Below are 8,505 nucleotides of genomic sequence, written 5' to 3'. Positions count from 1 at the left end.
AGTTTCTTCAAAAAATATACAATAAGTGAATTGTCTGCACAATCAGCATGACACGTAGTCTCATAAATATTATAATATTTATTATTGTTACAGTACACACAAACAATATGTCATAAAGAATGAGATTGTGGAGATGGACTGTGACATGTAGTGTACGGATGACACCGCGGTTCCCTCCGGACCATCCCCTACTATACACCGGATTCCATATACATTTCGAGACCGGTATAATTTATCTTCAGTACAAGTAACACACCGTAACCCTTTCTGTACTCTATGCAAATATGCGATAGGGTATTATTTAATTACATGGGGTAATATGTTATATTTGTAGATTAGGGTTATTTATGTCTAAGTAATTTCTCTAATATCACCAATTAACTTTTTATAAACAATTATCACTTACAGTACATTGTTCTGATGGGTCACACCAGGACCGTAACTAGGGTAGTGTGGCCTATGCCATGGCACTGGGCACCGCAGGGCAGGGGGCGCTGTTCGGGACTGTCCATTTTCTGTTTATTATCATTCTCACTTGTAGCTTCCTCTTATTTTATCCCCAGCATCTCCTGGCCTCCCCTATCTCCTCCCTGGCCCTTCCCCATGAGGCCATGGCCCTCTCTCAGGTGCACTATATTATGTCCCTATTTATCCCCAGCATCTCCTGGCCTCCCCTATCTCCTCCCTGGCCCTTCCCCATGAGGCCATGGTCCTCTCTCAGGTGCACTATATTATGTCCCTATTTATCCCCAGCATCTCCTGGCCTCCCCTATCTCTTCCCTGGCCCTTCCCCAGGAGGCCATGGCCCTCTCTCAGGTGCACTATATTATGTCCCTATTTATCCCCAGCATCTCCTGGCCTCCCCTATCTCTTCCCTGGCCCTTCTGAGGCCATGGCCCTCTCTCAGGTGCACTATATTATGTCCCTATTTATCCCCAGCATCTCCTGGCCTCCCCTATCTCTTCCCTGACCCTTCCCCATGAGGCCATGGCCCTCTCTCAGGTGCACTATATTATGTCCCTATTTATCCCCAGCATCTCCTGGCCTCCCCTATCTCCTCCCTGGCCCTTCCCCATGAGGCCATGTCCCTTCTTTGGGTGCATTATGTCTCTATTGAAAAATAGGGGGGTGCCAATGCTCTTTCTGGCACAGGGCACCAGAAAGTCTAGTTACGGCTCTGGGTCACACTGACAGTAATCCCTAATGCTAATACTCTGTATATTTAAATTCATGACACTTAAGTTACATCAAACTCCAGTAATTCTACTGACTATATGATTGGCTAATATGCTAATTTTATCCCACTAACACATTATCTAAGCTTAACCTAATAAAATAAAACGGTACTTTCATCATATAAAGGTATAATGGCCATTTCCTTACAGTGATGCACATTCTATAGGTATCATTTATAGGGGACCGTCCCCTACCCATAATGCAGCATGATGGGGCTCAGTGAGGGCGGCAGTGACTGTGTGTAAGTTTATGATGGGGTCAGAGATGGACGCTATGACGATGTTTATGCAGATGAGTGATTATCGTTATCTGCGCATGTGTCCGAGTCGCACGGCGCATACTGTCAGCAGTCACAGCAACATTTTCCCCGCACAGTGAATGACAGAGAGGGAGCATTAGGGGGAGGTAACAGGGAGTGGTGACAAAAACATAGGTGTGCTGCAACCGTTTTTGGGGCGTGTCGCGTCTGCGTCTATGATCCCTTATGCAGTGAAAATGGCTCCGATGTCTCGGCCATTCTGCGCGACAATAGGGTCACTCAGGAGGCGGTTTATGGAAGGATCTGTGACTGGTGCTGCATCTTTGTACGCAGACGCTTGGATGTGAAAAGCCGCAGGTGGGCGTCTCAATACAGATCCCGGCGCCTGTGACATTTGCATATTATCGCAGTCACTGTGTACAAATTGGCAGCAGAGATCGGCATTAGTGTCCGTCTCTGAATCCTGCCCTTTCTCAGCTAGTATCTAGGCAAGGAAATACCACAGAGATGTATATTTAATTTATATAGTTATAATGACAGTGTCTAATGCTGGGTACACACTGGCCGACAGATGTGCTGCACAGCCGATGCCCAGTATATCTGCAGATATATTGGTGCATCGTGCTAAGTGTACACTTGCTGCACAGGACGGAGGTGATTGACAGCTCAACTGGGCGGGCACATGTAAATATCTGCTGTCGATCTGCAGATATATCGGTCACACCAATTTGGGAACACATCCAGACACACTGCTCACCTGGTTACACAGGGGAGGGGCTCAGATATAGTTCCACCCACTGCTTTATTCTCTTAGCTGAATGTTACACCAATCAGATTCCCATCCCTGTGATGTCACCAGTCTCTGGGTAGATTTCTTATGGTAATTTCTCCCAGCTCCTCACTCCCCCAGATATATTTATAGTGTAGTCTCTCGGTGCCCTTCACTGAGCAGACCCTGATGTCATCAATTACTATCCACATGGACATAAAGGGGGAATAGTAACCTATGGTGAGTGAAGTGAGCCACCATACCCAAACTGTGCCGAGCAAAGCAAGCCAGCGAGGGGACAAATTGTTACTATCGGTGGCCAGATACTCCAGGGAAGACAAGATATCAGCGCTGTGAGGGCATGAAACTGCACGAGTCAACCATAGTTATTGGACCACTCCTTACCCATAATGCAGCATGAAGGGGCTCATTGAAGGCGGCAGTGACTGTGTGTAAGTGTCTGATGGGGTCACCCAGAGAATAAAAGGACAGCTGTCCTGCCTCATAATCCAGATATACCCTCACTCTGTCATAGGGGATATTGTCAGGTAACCAGATCACTGTACTGTCATGTATCACTGAGTACTGACTATACCACCTACACACATACCAAGACTTGTTATTACATCCAATGTATCTCCTGTCTATACTGGGATAACACATCCCCACCCTCCACCCTACTGATTTACTGACATCCACTTCCCAGTAATGTTGCCCTGAGGAGAATCCCCTGGTGCTTATTACCTGATTACACTGAAATCTCTCTGGTGTTTCTGGACGATTCTGGTTTATATGTGACCTGGATGCAGTTTTCCTGTCACCTGATATCTGTATATCATTACTAGCTGTGGTTACATCCAGTAATAGGTCTGTATCTTCCTGTACATAGATCCCTGTATTTATACCTGTTACTATATCAGATTCTGTATTGCTAGCTATGGTTATATCCAGTAATGGGTCTGTAGCTTCCTGCACATAGATCCCTGTATTTATACCTGTTATTATATCAGATAATATGTGTAATGTCCCTGAGATGAGAACCACATCCAGATCTCCTGCACCATGGACCTGGTTATCATGTCTCTCTGTGTCCTCAGTATCACACAAGTCACCTGTGTCTGGTTCCTGTAAGACAGTCACTGGGTCACACATGTTACACAGCTCCTCAATGTGACGCATCTTCCTGGACAGCTTGTCCTTCTTTATTTCCAGCTGCTGGATCAGATCGGAGACTGAGAGTGAAATGCGCTGTTCCTGCCTGGAGATCTCACTCAGGACTCTCTTCTCCAGGTCTTCCAGCTGTCTCCTGATGTCTCTAAACAGGGCAGTGACTGTCTCTGTTACACCAGCTGCTTTTCCCTGATCTTCTCTCCTGTGCTCCTGCAGACTCTGGACTCTTTTCTCAGTCTCCTCTCTCTTTGTGGTCAGTTTCTGGAGAACATCTCTCAGCTTCTCCTTCTTCTTCTCAGAAGCCTCATCCAGTGATTCCATATGATGTCCTCTGTGTTCCCCAATCAGACAACAGGACACACAGATACAGGCAGCATCCTCAGTGCAGTAATACTCCAGGATCTTCTTATGGACGGAGCATTTCCTGTTCCCCAGGGAAGTGGTGGGATCAGATAAGACGTGTTCTGCTGACTTGCTGTGTACTCTCAGGTGATTATCACACAGAGAAGCCTCACAGTGCAGACAGGATTTAGCAGCAGGTACAGGAGAGTGAATACAGTAAGTGCAGAAGATCCCAGTCTCCTCCTGATCTGGCTGAGTAGATAGTAATCTCCCCACTATGTTACACAGAGTTATGTTCCTCTGCAGTGCAGGACGTTCCTGACACTCTGCTCTGCAGTCAGGACAGTTATAAACTCCAGACCCCTCCTGTGTATCCAGCACACGATCAATACAGACCCGGCAGAAGTTGTGGCCACATCTCAGGGTTACAGGATCTGTATAAATGTTTAGGCAGATGGAACAGTCCAGCTCCTGTCTCAGATCAGCAGACGCCATCGTTGGCAGTAGGAGAGAGAAATGAAAGTGAAAGTCTCTGACACTCAGATACAAGTGAGGTCACATTCTGCACAAGGGATGAGGCTGAGCTGTCACTCAGGTATGGGGTAACTGTAATAGCCTGTGGACTGCAGGAATTGGTGAGTCACTTGTGATACTGCCCATCGTTTTAAAGTAAAAGTCATTTAAAAGGTCAAACCAGGTTGATTTTGCCTTTTAAATGGCTGTTACTTTAAATCATTGGGCAGTATTGCACGGGACTAGCCAATGCCAGCAGACTGCAATATTTGCAGGCTCAGTTATATGAAGGGACACGGCCAATGTGTATGATAATGATGTTGGGCAGAATTTACGAAGCAGCGGCTTCTGTAAGAGGCTGCTTCCCAGTGGATTGCAGGTGAATATTTTAAATGGCACCCGGAGTCAGTGTAAAGCACGCCGGGCTTTACACTGACTTCGGGTTCCGTTTTAAATATTCACCTGCAAGCCGCCGGGAAGCAGTGTCTTACAGAAGCCGCAGCTTCGTAAATTCTGCCCGTTATTTTGACAGCTATGTATATTGAGCCTTATTTTGAGTTGGACATATATGTAATCAGAAAATGTGTCTTAAAACAGCGCATTTTGGTTCCTATTTTGGTTTTGCCGCGTTATGTTCTGATGTTCTTATAGCAATGAAGCACCAAGTATGTTGATTATGTATTTTATTTCTTACATTATTACAGGTAGACACAGGAAACATCATCTCCTCATCGCTGATCCCCATCTTTCCCTAATTTCTGGTCACATGTCCCTCTGTGCTAATAGCTACTTACAGCTACACTACATACTACTGCTACTGCATAATGCACATAAACTGTATAAATATATATATATATATATATATATATATATATAATTGAGTCCCTATCCACAATGCGCACGCAGCCACAGTGGTAGGTATGGGAGCAGGGGTGAAAACAAAGCAATGGATGGATATGACCACAATGAGGGCTGTTTTGGAGTTATAATGGGGGGGGGATTTTTATTATTTATTACCAGTTATTTATATAGCGCACACATATTCTGCAGCGCTTTACAGAGAATATTTTACCAGTCACATCAGTCCCTGCCCCAGTGGAGCTTACAATCTATGGCCCTCATTCAGAGCCGCTCGCTAGCGGCCGTACGCTCGTTCCGAGCGATGTTCGCACATCTGCGCATGCGTACGGTTTTTAGTACGCATGCGCGAACCAGTCAGTGCGGCCGAAAATCGTTTGTACGCTATATAGCGAGTGCCTGCTATTTTGAGTGACAGAATGAGGCGTATGTGGGTGGTAACAGGGGAAGGTGCTTGTAAACGGGGGAGAGGAATTCGAACGCAAGCGTGCTTAAAGGTCAAAACGGGCGTTTTAAGGCAGTGCATAATTAATACAGCAGCGTCATTGACCACGTCACTTGTTTTTTTTTAACTCAGAACTGCTCGCAAAATAGCGGTTGAAAAAACCAACCACAAGAATAGCGAGCAGTTCATACGCTGTTCGATGTACTCGATTAATCTAATAAATAGCGGACATGACGTATGGTGCGAGCGGCCAGGGGGCGTTTTTAACAAATAAACGAGCGTATGTTTTGCACGCTCGTTCAGACTTAGAGGTGTGAACAGACTGCAATTTGCGAACGGATCATTTGAATAGCCACCCCTTGTTTTTGAACGAACGACCGCAAATAGCGAACGGCTCTGAATCAGGCCCAATATTCCCTACCACATGCTCACACATACACACTATGGTAAATTTTTTTGTGGGGAGCCAAGTAACCTACCAGTATATTTTTGGAGTGTGGGAGAAAACCGGAGTACCCGGAGGAAACCCACGCAAGCACAGGGAGAATATACAAACTCCACACAGTTAGGGCCGTGGTGGGAATTGAACCTATGACCTCAGTGCTGTGAGGCAGTAACGCTAACCATTACACCGTCTGTGCTGTCAGAGCTGCAATGGAGCAGGAAGGGGGCGGAGAACAGCAGAGAGGGGGCGGTGTCAATAGGGTCTGTTATACTTATTTATATATTCTACAGGCTACAAATGTGGTGCCCCGGGTGTTGGGGTGGGCACAGATAAGTTAAGTGTAGATGGTAAGATGGTACCTTACAGCTGAGATAGCCCCATACACACAGTAACATGACATAATGTGACAGCCTTGATAAATAGAATAATCACGTAGATTTATTAAAGGGGGAGTAAGAGGATGTGAGCCAGGGCAGGTCACTGTATGAGGACAATAATGATCACCATACACATGACAGGCAATACGGCACTAATGGAATATGATAAGTGTAAGACAGTAGTATGCAATACAGTAGTAAATAGGCCATGGACAAAATCACTCTTGAATAGTTAAATAGGCTTCTCCAACTCAGCTGCTGCAGCACCTCTTTGCAGTGCCAGATTAAGGTCCACATGGGCCTGGAGCTGAAATTTATGATGAGCCTATTGTGTGCTTCCACAGGAGGTGTGACCAGCACAGTGGCTGTGACTAGAGTAATAGGGGTTTGGTGTGCACAGGGACGTGGCTAGCACCATGGAGGACATGGCTACTGCTGGGATGGGTATGGGATGCTGGCGTTCGGCATCCCGGCGGTCAGAATCATGATGCCGGCATCCTCACTAGGTTACCATCTCGACACCTGTAGGTAAGTAACCCTAACCCTCCCTCCCCGGTGCCTAAACCTAACCTCCTCCTCTCCACACCCTAACCCAGCCCCCTTAGTGCCTAACCCAGCCCCTCCTCCTAGTGCCTAACCCTGACCCTCCTCCTAGTGCCTAACCCAGACCCTTCTCCTACTGCCTAACCCTGACCCTCCTCCTAGTGCCTAACCCTGACCCTCCTCCTAGTGCCTAACCCTAACACTCCTCCTAGTGCCTAACCCTGACCCTTCCCCTAGTGCCTAACCCAGCCCCTCCTCCTAGTGCCTAACCCTGACCCTCCTCCTAGTGCCTAACCCAGACCCTTCTCCTAGTGCCTAACCCTGACCCTCCTCCTAGTGCCTAACCCTGACCCTCCTCCTAGTGCCTAACCCTAACACTCCTCCTAGTGCCTAACCCTGACCCTTCCCCTAGTGCCAACCCTGACCCTCCCCCTAGTGCCTAACCGTGACCCTCCTCCTAGTGCTTAACAGAATCATGATGCCGGCATCCTCACTAGGTTACCATCCCGACACCTGTAGGTAAGTAACCCTAACCCTCCCTCCCCGGTGCCTAAACCTAACCTCCCCCTCTCCACACCCTAACCCAGCCCCCTTAGTGCCTAACCCAGCCCCTCCTCCTACTGCCTAACCCTGACCCTCTTCCTAGTGCCTAACCCTGACCCTCCTCCTAGTGCCTAACCCAGACCCTTCTCCTAGTGCCTAACCCTGACCCTCCTCCTAGTGCCTAACCCTGACCCTCCTCCTAGTGCCTAACCCTAACACTCCTCCTAGTGCCTAACCCTGACCCTTCCCCTAGTTCCTAACCCTGACCCTCCGCCTAGTGCCTAACCGTGACCCTCCTCCTAGTGCTTAACCCTAATCCTCCTCCTAGTGCCTAACCCTGACCCTCCTCCTAGTGCCTAATCCTCCTCCTAGTGCCTAACCCTAATCCTCCTCCTAGGGCCTAACCCTGACCCTCCTCCTAGTGCCTAACACTGACCCATCTCCTAGTGCCTAACCCTGACCCTCCTCCTAGTGCCTAACCCTAATCCTCCTCCTAGTACCTAACCCTGACCCATCTCCTAGTGCCTAACCCTAACACTCCTCCTAGTGCCTAACCCTGACCCTCCTCCTAGTGCCTAACCCTGACCCTCCTCCTAGTGCCTAACCCTAATCCTCCTCCTAGTGCCTAACCCTGACCCTCCACCTAGTGCCTAACCCTGACCCTCCTCCTAGTGCCTAACCCTGACCCATCTCCTAGTGCCTAACCCTGACCCTCCTCCTAGTGCTTAACCCTGACCCTCCTCCTAGTGCCTTACCCTGACCCTCCTCCTAGTGCCTAACCCTAACCATCCTCCTAGTGCCTAACCCTAATCGTCCTCCTAGTGCCTAACCCTGACCCTCCTCCTAGTGCCTAACCCTGACCCTCCTAGTGCCTAACCCTAATCCTCCTCCTAGTGCCTAACCCTGACCCTCCTCCTAGTGCCTAACCCTGATCCTCCTCCTAGTGCCTAACCCTGACCCTCCTCCTAGTGCCTAACCCTGACCCTCCTCCTAGTGCCTAACCCT

General features: G+C 48.2%; 1 pseudogene; it reads right to left on the bottom strand.

Moving 5' to 3' along the window:
• Positions 1-2,347: 2,347 nt before the first annotated feature.
• Positions 2,348-4,271, bottom strand: LOC148473981 (E3 ubiquitin-protein ligase TRIM11-like; annotated as a pseudogene).
• Between the last annotated feature and the right edge of the window lie 4,234 nt (positions 4,272-8,505).

This window comes from Taudactylus pleione, unplaced genomic scaffold, assembly GCF_031769625.1.
Source record: "Taudactylus pleione unplaced genomic scaffold, aTauple2 ptg000903l, whole genome shotgun sequence".
NCBI lineage: Eukaryota > Metazoa > Chordata > Amphibia > Anura > Myobatrachidae > Taudactylus > Taudactylus pleione.
This window is presented reverse-complemented; position numbering and strand designations above follow the sequence as displayed.